The following is a 12,484-nucleotide window of genomic DNA, read 5'->3' as shown; positions in this document are numbered from 1 at the left end:
ACTGAGCCTGAGATTGTTTGGCCTGTGGTTCAGCATAGAAGAGATTTTATGTTGTGTCCTGTGGTCCTTTCAGGAGTATTTCAAAGTAGTTGCTATCCTGAGCACTCCCAAAAATGTCGTAAGAATCTAAACCTGCTGATCTCCCACAAGGAGAAATATGTAGTATGAGGGACTGAAGGCTTTAGGATCCCTGAACAGGAACCTCACAGAAACCCTGAAAATACTTGCAGAAAGTTCTGAATGAAAACAGTGCTGCTGAGACTGCCTCGGGATTTCAGTATCACTCAAATAGGATCAGGAGGGCAGACTTCAAACAGTTTCTTAAGGAAAAAATTATACACTCTGTGGCACCATCACAAAGTACTTGGCATCACAATCATGAATTCAAATATAGTTTAACAGGTTACCCTAGACAGGGCAAGTTTAAAATTATTTTTTTTTCTGGCTCTGTTCTTCATCCATTTTAACTAATTGGTTGAGTATTTTTTTGATATGACCGAAGAAGAAAATGGCTGTGGCTGAAAAAGGCTGAAGTAGGCTTGAAATAATTGGGAGAGAGAGTTGATTAGGTGATAAGAACACAAAACGGGAATTTGGAAGGGTTTGATCTAATTGTTAGCTCTCCCACAAATTTTCTATATGGTCCCAAGCACATCACATAATTCTCCTGCATTTCAGTACCCTGCCTATGTAACGGGGACAATTCTCCTTTAATGCTCCCTGTGGCTAATATGGCAATACCTATTCTAATGATCCTTATAGTGAGTGAAGTCATGGTAATTTTAAGTAGTATCAGCAACTTGTTGATGAATATGATAGCTGCTTCAGAGTGGCTGGAGGAGAGAAGTATTGAAAAATAGGGAGATACACTTTAGTATTCCTGCCAGTTTTTGTGCTGTGCCATCAGGTGAAGAAATTGCAACAGGTTTTAATTTTTTTTTTGTGTGTGTGTGTGAGTGGCTTTAGCATCATAATGACTATACTGTGAGATATTACAGCTATTTTTAAGCTAGGTGTAAAACAGTTTTTGCATCCTAGCATTTTCCTATGGGAGTGAAGGGTAAAGCCAGTTGCTTGGTGGACTTCAATCTCTGGTATCTGCAGGGCATAGACTTGTTGGTCCTTCTCACTTTATCCCACCATACTTTACTAATGGTCTTAATATGATCAGTGGTCTCTGGGATGGGTGGAGGGGGTGTGGGCAGAAACAGACTGGAAAATAATGATCAGGCTGGTTTGTAAAGTGTTCATAATAAAAGCTTTAAGAGAGAATCTGAAAGTCTGTCCCCCGTACTATTCACATCTATAGCAATTAAGCTTTTTGCTACTTTGTGACTCACTGGAGAGACAGGATTAGTTGGGATTTTGTGATTTAGATATATTTAGTGATTTAGATTCTCAAGTTCACTGAGAAATTGCCCCTCATAAGCTATTCGCTGAAAATCTTGAAAATAATGTGGGGAGGCTCACAGAAAGGAAGAAATGAGCCAAATTAAGTTACACCTTCTGGTACAAACACAACCTAGAAAGTCCCTAGTGCAGCCACATCCAGAAGCATCCTTCTGTCACAGGTATTAGCTATGGAAACTGCCCTTGACTGCAGTGAAATTCAGGCATCTTGCCTGCTGTTTCTGTGGGTTTTTTCCGTTTTAGAAGTGACTTCCCTGTAGGTTTTTGTGCCAAAGGTAGAGGTTATAGCTTTTGCCCGTTTTCTTCCAAATATGTACCCAGGTAGTGGCAGAGAAGAGTGATGTTATCATAATCTCTTACGGAAATAGAAAAAGATTATGGTCACAGCAGGTAACACCCGCTTTTTGGTGCTATTGGTACATTTCTGTGGACCCATTTTTCAGACCCGTGCATATCCTGTTCTTTTCAGCTGATTCTGGGAGTACTACATAGGGAGAAGCCACCATTTAATGCTGTCTATCCCTATGTCACACAGGAAAACCAGAAATGGATGTTAGATGAATAATCCTAATAGCACCTATTAAAATTCATTGTTAGCCCTTGTGAGCTGGGGTACTTATCTCAGCACATCTCACCAAGGTGCAGCTTTTCAGCAGTCATGATTTCTGAGGCATACATGAGTAAATGGTAAAAAAACCTTTAGGAGGGGGAGGGGGAAGGTAGGTCATGTAATTAGATGAAAATAGGTCGCATGACTGGGATTTTCCTTGTGATGAAATACTCATCGCTGCCAATTTATTCAAACTGGGGAGGGAGAGAGGAGCTAGGCATGTAACTGTATTGTCCTTTCTTCAGGCTATTTCTTGTTTCTCATTGTCTCTCAACCTCAAATATCTCCTTCTACAAAAAAAAAAAGTTTCCAGACTCCTGCTGCTGCTTCTGTTAGGGTGAGAGGCACTGCTTTTTAAAAGTAAATTACTGATAGACTATGCTGGAAATGTCACCAGAACTGCATGCAGTCATTACAATAAGTTACTTGCTTCCTTTTGAGTTTTTCTCCTTTGGAAGAAGAATTTTATTTAGGTGTACTGCAAATTTCCAGTGTAACTACCTCTGAATTTCAAAATCACTTCAAACCACCACATGGCCCATGCGTGACATCTGTATTTGGCCCAGCTTGCACTAGTTTGATGTGAATTGCAGAGCAGCCTTCTCTCAAATTATGCAAAATTACTGAGAGAGATCAAGTCTTCTATCCTTGTAAGACAATTCCCCAATATTTACAAGGAAGCCTTCAAACACTGTAGTTAAGTTAGTGCTAATCCATCACTTCAAATGGTTTTGTATGCAGAACCTGATGTGGAGGAGGCATTTCAACTAAGACCTGAATCCTCTCATTGAGGAAGGCAAAAAGAATACTGAATAGCTTCCCGGTGACTACATGAATGGGAATCCTAGAAACAACAGGCTACGTTAATGTAATTAAAGACAACATCATAATACATAAGTACCAAAAGCCCAAATCATAAAGTACAAGCAGTCTTATTTCTGGGATTTGAGGCATTGACTTTACAATCTGAATAAACTGTGCTCTTCAGAGAAGCAGCAACAGAGCTGCATTACTTTAAAATATGCAGCTCCATGAAAACCAGAACACTGTTAGGCTATTTTCTTCCAAAGCAAAATCCTAGCAAAATGGAAAAAGGCTTTTGATAGTCTTGCAACATCATTTCTAGCTAGAGCAAAGCCAGAATTTTATACTCTCTCAAGTGTTCTTGCACAGATATTCTCGTACAGAGTTGCCATTGATCTTTGAATCTTGGAGGTATGTATTTTATTACTATTATAATTAGCATTTAAAGCACATTTTGTGTCATACTACTTGGCTGTATGGTCCTGGTATCATGAGGGTTCTGTGTATGCTTTACTTCTATATATGTCTGCATGTCCCCAAGCTAGGGCCACTGAGTACACAGACAGACCTCCTTCCATCCCCTAGATATGTTGCACTTACCTACAAGGAATAGCAGTGTAAAGGCAGCCTGACTCCCCAGACACTGCACTTCTGCCCCATACTTTGACAGCACAGGGTTGGGGTGTAAGGGTACCTAATTTCCCTCCCACTATGTGTGGGAACTCCATAGAGGAATTTGATTTCAAGTACATTTGACACATACCTAAAACTACTAAAATGCTTTGAGACATTCTTGACTTCAAAAAAAAAAAAAAAAGTGCTAAAAAAGTGGAAAAGATTTTACTGTTATGATTTGACACCAACAGGATTTAATTTCAAGCTACCTATATCATTTTTTTTTCAATAAAAGACATACTGAAAGAATCCCATAACTGTCTGCTAGCACTTTCCTATTGTTTCTATATCTTACTATCCTGGTGTAAATTTTATCTCTTTTGCTTCTTCTAACACTGCACTTCAAAAATTGGAAAGCAGCATGACACTGCCTTTTTCCTTTTCATGGCACTGCCTAATTCCTTTTCATGACACTATGTCCTGATATTACTGGTTTTTTTCCTTCCAGATTAACAAGAGAGTCTGGAAATATATTTTAATGGCAGATTTTATTTTCCTGCAATTCATTTTTTTCATCCTGACTGGGTAATTTAATTTGTTATTGACCTAGTTCCAGTTACGAAAATTTAGACTATTCATTATCACAGAAACGTCATCTCTTGGCCCTTAAATAATTAGACTTTTAAAAAATACATGTTATAGATTATTAATAAATGTTACAATATTTTTCTGATTCAGTTCCTTGTTTCATATGAAAACATTTTCTTTGTACACAGCCTTGATAATGATTCCTTTTTAATTGTAAGGTGTAATTACCACCAGGAAGGGTGACACTCAGATTTAGTCCTGAACTGGTATTTGATCAGCATAGCACATGATGTGGCTGTCGCAGACACCGCGGTTTCATTGCATGAGTGTTTCCCTCCAGCGATATTGAGGCAGAAGCAGCCGCTGTAATTAGAGGTTTGAAACCCGTGTTGTGTAATTGGCTCTGCTACACTGCGCAGAATGAGTGACCCTTTCAAAAAGTGGAAGAAGACAGAAAAGCAGGTTAAAAAGCAGGTTATCTGAGTGAGTTTTGCTAGCTCCCTGCTGGTCCTGCCATCCCCTCTAGGTGACTGATTCTTGCTTGCTTGCTTACCCTCCCTTTGGCAATCCTGGGATGAGCAATCAGTTCTCTCAAAGCTTTTTGGCAATTTTTTCTGACTTCTGACAGGTTTTGGGGAGGAGTTGAATCTAACTGACCTTGGAGAAGAGGTTGCAGCTGTGAGGCTGATGACTATGACTTTTTTTGGTTCCCCCTAGAATGGGAATTTGTCCTAGTTCCATCAATGAATGACTCATTTCCTGGACAGATAAATCAACATCAACCCCTGGTGTAGGTAAGGAAAATACAATTGCTGCTAATTATAATTTCCAGTGGACCTAAGGTAAGTTCAACTTATTTTTTTACTACACTTTAGATTTGGATGCAGCTCCAAGGTTTTGCTGCTTGGCCAGAAGCTCGATGGAATCTTGGACAAATTCCCAAAGTGCCTCCAGGAGGTTTCTAGGGTGGCAAGTTCCACAGAGCAACATTCCTGAAGCTGCTCCATGATTGATGCTGAAGTCTGTAATAACATGTTCACTATAAATATTTCTGCTGTTTTCCATTCTAAGCATGGATTTAGAAACAGTGGATGGAGACCTTTGTGCCATCCATACCTGCCAGACTCTTTTGCCATTCTGTTTCCATCTGCCATAGGGAATTATGTGAGTGAGGAAGAGACGCAGCTACATTTAATAGTGAAGCTAGCTCAGCTTGGGAGAAAGCAAAAGGGCCCAGGGGAATGGGAGGGAGTAAAACTGAAAACATTACAGCCACGGTTTTTGGATTTGAATGAGGGAGAAACTCCTCATGGGCCTTTTTTGTAAGGGTCGTTTAGGGATATCCTCCATGCAGTCCAGAATCCTTACCTGCTGCTAAGCAGTTATACAACATGTTAGTTGAGATTTCAGCCATTTTATAGAATCAGTTGTTTCTAGGAGACTGATAATCAGAGCTAAGGGTCTCCTCTGTTGTGTTTTCAAGCCTTTGTGTTTTATCCCAGGTCCAGCAGTAGTTTTGTAGTCTCGGCTAATGGGTCTGTATTCTTACCAGAGTCTCATTTTTTAATATAAAAACTTATGTCCCTTGTGGCTATGGAGAAAGAAATATTTTAAGAAGATTGAAGCCTCAGAAACTGAAAGTAAAATATAAAAAACCTCATCTTCACTAGATCGCTTGTTTTTATTAACTATTCATTGTACTCAAATATTTCAGGATCAGTAATATTGTCAGTTACAGTATACACAGATACTAGTTGTTTATATCCACAAAACAGTGTAAATCAATCTCTTAGCCAGCAAAACAGATATTTTAAAGATTAAGAGGTTATTAGGATGTTTTGCAACCAACCCTAAACCCAAAGTCTTTCTGGGAGTTCCTCCACTTGGAGGATCTGAGGAAGATAAATGCCATGCTCAAAGGACGATTTCTTAGGTTATTTGCAAGCAAGAAATTGTGAATCCAGTCTATGAAAAACATTGTGCAGAATCAAAATGAGTTCTTGGTAATATGTTGCCACATCAAAATGAGGAGATGTCCTCTCCCTTCTTCAGTAAAATGCAGGTAAGTGTGAGGTCACAGATCACAGATCATGGTCCATGTTTTTTCTGCACATTTGGCACTTAAAGATGCATCAGAGACAATGCAAGGAGGAAGTAAGTTAGAAAAAGACACACATGGAGGTTGTAGGCAGAGGGAGTGAGCTCTGGGCACAGCTTGATGGTTTCTAGGAACTGGAGGAAGACAGAGGGAAAAGCTAGAGACAATTTTGTTCAAGGAAGAGGCCAGATGTACCAGTGCCCCTCATAGTGTTTAGTGTAGTTCTGTGTACATCCCCAGTCTTAGTTTTGGCAGAAATTATTATTTTCACTTTCCTTCTTTCACTCTTCTCCACTATTCCTTCAAGAGGGAGAAAATGGGGGGTGTGGGCTGACGATTTGAGAGAAGAGAGTATTGAAAAAAGAAAAGTATGAAGAAGAGTACGAAAAGAAAATTACACGTAGTCTCTGAGAATGCTGATAGGCAGAAACCTCAAACCCAAACAAGCATCCAGATTTTTATTTCAAAACAAATGCTGACCTTTGCACAGCAAGCACTTTCTGGGCTGATGCTTGAAAAACCTTATCGTTCTTTGGGTTTTCCCTATTCCCTCCCTGCTTACATCTAAAGAAATAACATCCACTCTGCATTCCCGACCCTGAGGACGGGGAGCCATCCCCAGCAGGACGGAGCGGAACGTGCGGGGACAGACCCGTGTGACCCGCCCAGGCCCCGCACGGGCGGCGGTGCCACCTGCCGGTCCCGAGGGTTTGGCTCCACCCGGCACCTGCCTCTGGCTCGGAACCTGGTGGAATCACAGTATATCCTCAGCTGGAAGGGACCCACAAGGATCATCAAGTCCAGCTCCTGGCCCTGCGCAGGACCATCCCCAAGAGTCACACGCTGTGTGCCTGAGAGGATTGTGCAAACACTTCTTGAACTCGGGCAGGCTTGGTGCTGTGACCACTTCCCTGGGGAGCCTGTTCCAGTGCCAGCCTCTGGGTGAAGAACCTTTTTCTGATATTTAACCTGAATCTCCCCTGACGCAATTTCAGGCCATTTCCTTGAGTCCTGTCTCTGATCACCACGGAGAAGAGGTTTCTCTTCCCCTTCGGAGGAAGCTGTAGACTGCAATGAGGTGTCCCCTCAGTCTCCTCTCTTCTCCAGGCTGAACAAACCAAGTGACCTCTTCTGCTCCCCATACAGCTTCCCCTTGAGCCCTTGAACATCTCTGTAGCCCTCTTTTGGATGTTCTTTAATAGCTTTATATCTTTCCTATACTGTGGTACCAAAAACACAGTTCTCGAGCAGTCATTGCCTGTTTTCAGGTGACTTCCATACTTAGATCCTAATTAGTTATTTTTGAGCTAAAATGGCCTAGTTTGAGTTTCAGCCTTCATCTGCCACATTTTGTTATTTATTCCTCTAAAGGAGATTATTAATTCTTCAAAAAAAGTAAAATTCCAGTGTGTTGTGAAAAAAAAATTACAGAGTAAGAAGCGCAACCAGAGCTCTTCATATTTACTGCAGATATGAAATCATTTTAGGACCAGTGAGAAAGTGTTCATTAGAAATAACCTTTCTTTGCTGCAGCAGGTATTGCTGTTACATACGTAATGAAATAAGGGTACTCTGCCTCCAGGCCCATTAAATAGCTTTTGGTGGTGCTATATCAGCACTTGCTTTGTTTTAGCGATGTGTTGGTTTTTAACAAGGCCCTGGCATGCTGCCAATAACTTGGTTTTATGCCTCTTTGCTGCTTTCATAGCCACATGCCAGATGGTTTCAGCATTATATTCTTCCTCTGATATGAAATCTGATCACGGTGCTCCAAATTACCTTCATTCCACATGCTATATATTTTGTGATAGGTGTATCATAGTGCATTCAGCTTAAACCAAACCTAGAAAATTTTTCATATTGTAGAGAGCATGTAGCACTGGTCAATGGGGCTGTTACTGTCTTTGGAAGCCTCAACTCCCACTGGATTTGTAGTACAGGGTAGAACAACTGCTTTGAAAAAGTCAAACGTTTAGTACATGATCAGATGGTGAACTAGCCTGGGAGGTGGGGAGACAATGCAGCTGTTTCTACCACCATAGCCTTTAGGTGCTTCTCCCTCTGCTGAGATCTTTTGTAAAAACAAGCAAACAAAACTCCTGTTGGTGAGCCTGTGAAGAGCCTGATGTGGTGAGCAGGGAAATATTGCTGCTCAGTAATGTCAAAATGCAGAGCTCCAGTTCTTCATTCTCTTTCTCATTTGGGCAACTTAACTTCCTCTACAGCACTCATCCTTGGCAGATGGGACAACACTTCTCGTTCTGCTCTGATTGACTTCATACCTGCTCCTAAATGTGTATCTGGATTTAAGAACTCTGGAAATGAGTTCTCAGTGAGGCAGGGCAGTGTGAGGACAGGAACCACAAGGGAACTAGTTCTCTTATACACCCAGAAAAGAGTAGGACTGTAAAAAGTTGTTAGTGGCATATATCTAGGAGACAGGGATTTTTTTTTGTGAAACAGCAATCTTGAAAAAAGATGAATGTGTATAGCAGAAGCTAATCTGTGGTTGTGGCTGAATGATGCAGTGAAATGCAGTCCCATGGGCATAGCAGAAATTATAACAAGAGAGAGAACAGCATCAGCAGGAAACAGTAATGCTGGTGCCCACAGCTTGTCTAGACAAGAAGTTACAACCACACAAGGGGTCCCACATTCCTCTGCAGTTTAAGCTCATTGCATAAAAAAAGGTCCCTTCCATTCCTCATTCCAGGAGGAAATAATTAAACTGGCAGGCTGAGAACATACATGTCTCAGGCAATATGTTCTATGAGAATTATTTTTTGTCTATTTTAGTTTTTTAAAAAACATAAATTTAAAAATTGAACTATTTCAAACATTTTCCAAAGTTTACAAATGTTATTGTAGGAGAACCCTAGATCTTGACACTGAAATGAATTGCACAGTCTCCTCTTTAGGCTTACAGTGGACAGGTTTTAGAGTTCATATCTCATGTAGGAAATTGAGCAGTCTGATTTTTTTTAAAAAAGTTAGTGATTCACCCATTTGCTTATTCCATAAGATATTGGGGAAAAAAATTATCTATATGCCAACCTTATTTCTGACAGTTGTTTTGCATTTGTGATGGCAAAAGCTCTCTACTACGCTTCCTTCTGTGTTTTAGAAAATATTTGTGTTACCTGCAGTAGGAACTTACACAAGCCTGCTGCTTTTTGTTTTTCGAGCGTTCTGGAAACAGTTTAGTTTCAATTTGTCTCCAACACCATTAAAACTGAATTTGTTCTTTTTTACTTTTCTAGAAGCCTCTGAAAAGAAGAACTTAGCTTTGTGCGGCAGAATTGATGTGAACTATTACCATACAGGTACAAAGATCCTTTGCCACTTTATTTCTTTTGAAATTCTTTGCGTTTGAATTTAGCTAGTCAAACAGTAGGTATATGACAGCTGGTAGTGATCTTTGGGCATAGAAGACCAACACAAGTCACTAGAGGGAGCCCAGACACAGTTTCTGAGCTGAGCAAGGAGCTACTACACCTCACCCTGTTAACTTGCCGTGTGTTTTGACGGTAAATCTCTCCAGATGATTAACTTACAGTTCCTGTGTGGGCAGCTACATAACCTGCATTAGAAAAAGCCCGCTGAACTTTCAATGACATGTAATTTGCAAATCAGTACAGAACTGGGCAGGGAGGTCTCAAACTTTAATTTGTTTGTTAGCACTGGTAGACATCACCACAATATGCTTTTCCAAACCATAAAACAGATCAGAAGAGGTTTGTTTCACCTCCTGTCTGCCTCTTCCCTCCTAGTGCATTCTTTCCCCTTCATTAAGTCCTCAGATCCATGTATTGAGACCCTTCTGCTGCAAAAAAGGCTGCTGCTCCTACAAACCACCGTATCTCCCTCAGACTCTACTCTTCTCTATGACACACCTCATTCAGAGCCCAACCTTTCACCTCTGCCCCCAACCTAATCCATTCACCAACCTGCAACACGTCAGGTTTCACTAATACCCTGTGTTTTATCTTTTGCTTTCCCCTTATCTTTCCTTGCTCCACCATAGTGAGCTGCAAGTGTAGGTTCAGTCACACTTGGGTTGCTGCTGGAGGCATTCTGAGAGGAGTGGCTGAATGCACAATGTACAGCAGCAAGGTTCTAATGACTCCCCGTAATTGCTGTTGTGAAAGTGTTTACCTAATGCTTCAGAAGTGATTAAGGAGTAAAGGCCTTCATCAATGACTTGTGGTCAGGTATTATCTGCCATCAGGCAGTCCTCCCCACATCACGAAGTCGCTGCTCACGTGGAGGCATTTGTTCTTGCTCAGACACAAGTCAGCACGAGGCAGACTTGGGATGCGCTGCTGCCACCACGTTAGCTCATCTTTTCTTTAGAAAACACTTGTAAGGAAGTTTATCTGCCACACCTTCAGGAGCCTTTTTGCTGGAGAACACTGAAATACTAATATGAGTGAGAAAAATCATCCAAAACACTTAGGACAGTCTTAGGCACTCTGCTAAAGGCGAGGTACTACAGGATGAGGTCAGAAAAGATCAGATCAGGGCCTTTTATGCTTATCACCCTGCATGTGTTCAGCCATATAGTAAAAGTGGTTTTAATAAGGCCAATTCATTATTTCACAAGCTGAGCAAGCTTCAGTAGGTGACAAATAAGACATTGTTACTCAAGTAAAGCATTAAATAACTGATTATCAGTCCAGGTTAGACACCTTGATGATATCCCAGAAATTCAGAAATGTGGGAGGTAACTGTGTTGTTAAGTGAAACTGTCCTCAGTGAGTCAAATTGATGCAAGGCTCTGCACAGGCCTTGCAAAGACTTACCTGGTGTACTGGAAGTGTCTCAAGAACAAGGCAAAACATGCTGCACTGCAGATATTCCCCATGTTGTAGGACTATTTTGTTCTTTAGTATTTCTCAAATTTCAGTTACTGGCCCTGCACGCTGCTGAGCAGGCCAGTTCTACTAAATGAGGGGAATTTGCTGTCTCTGCATTACATTCTGTGTTTTTGTTCTTTCCATCCTCACAGTAAATATTACATGGGCCGGCTGCTCAGCTCAGGATTAAACTCAGTCGTGAGGCAAGGCAGTGGTCTGAGAGTTAAACTTGCTTTCTACAAATCCTAACAAAAGGCTAAAGCTAGTAATTCTTGTGGCAATTCTCAGAAAACCTCCTTGATGAGATGTATTTGTGAGCAAAAGATTTCAAAAATTGGGTCCCATTCCAACATTACAGACAATAAAGGTCTGTTTGGATCTTTGCTGTGAGGAAGATGGAAGACATCATGCCTTTGTCCACATTACAGACAGAACTAAGTTCAATTGCAGCTGCCCTGTGAGAAGCTCAGTTAGGGACTATTGAATAGCTACATGGGAGACACAGAAGGAGCAGCTTTGAAGTGTGGCTCCTCACCCTAATTTCAGCATGGAAATAACTTTGCAGGGTGTGGTGGCTGAGAGCACAGGACATTTGGCATCCTGCTCTCACCCCCAAAATTCTGCAACAATTGTCCTGCATGAAACATCCACACAGAGCAAAGGCAGCTGCACTAAACTAAGCTCTCTTCTCTCACTTTCTTTCACAGGAACAGGAAGGAGGGAAAAAAATGCTCTACCACTGCACCATTTCTTCTCCCCTTATCAGTGAATTCCCTTTCCTTCAATCTCTGACAGCTCATGAGGGTGTAGCATTGTGGTGGTACAACATCAGCCCCCTTACCCCTCTCTGCCACTTTACAATCTCAGGAACACTTGTTAGGTCTCAGCCTTGATTAATGGTTCGTGGCCAGCTGGCTCCCCTTGAGTTTATCAGAAACACTGTCCGCTCCCAGGAACTTCTGTTGCCTACTGAGCTCCTGTTTTCTAACAAATAGCCTTGAAAACCATTTTTTATCTGAATAACAGCTGGAGTGGAACAATATTATTATTAGACTTCTCAAGGAAAATTCCTGTAACTTCCAGCCTGGATTGTGGTCAGGATGGAAATTTACTGATAATCCGAGTCAATCGTCTTGCAACCCTATAAACAGTGCTCTAATTGAGATCCTTTGAGCTCTTCTAGGTTGCAGTGGCATCTCCCTCTGAGTGGGACATCTCTAGAGCTCGACAACTCTCAAGTTTGCAGTACTAAGAGGACCACTGAAGACAGGTGCTGGACTGATACCCTCCACTCCTTAAAGCTCAACCCTTTTAGCTATTGAAAGATGCAAAAGTTTCTGACATGAATACTTCACTGAAGTCAAGGGGAGTTTTTCACAGGTATGCCTTTGTATGTAATTCTTTGTGTGTGTGTGTGACTTGATTTAAATATGAATGTTCCCATCTTAGATTCATAGTTACATTAGATTCATAATTAAATTATTGTTGTGCTTATAGCAAAGC

Source organism: Empidonax traillii, unplaced genomic scaffold (assembly GCF_003031625.1).
Source record: "Empidonax traillii isolate 1590-97213 ecotype Southwest subspecies unplaced genomic scaffold, ASM303162v1 scaffold648:size464035, whole genome shotgun sequence".
Lineage (NCBI taxonomy): Eukaryota > Metazoa > Chordata > Aves > Passeriformes > Tyrannidae > Empidonax > Empidonax traillii.
Note: the sequence above shows the minus strand (reverse complement) of the source record.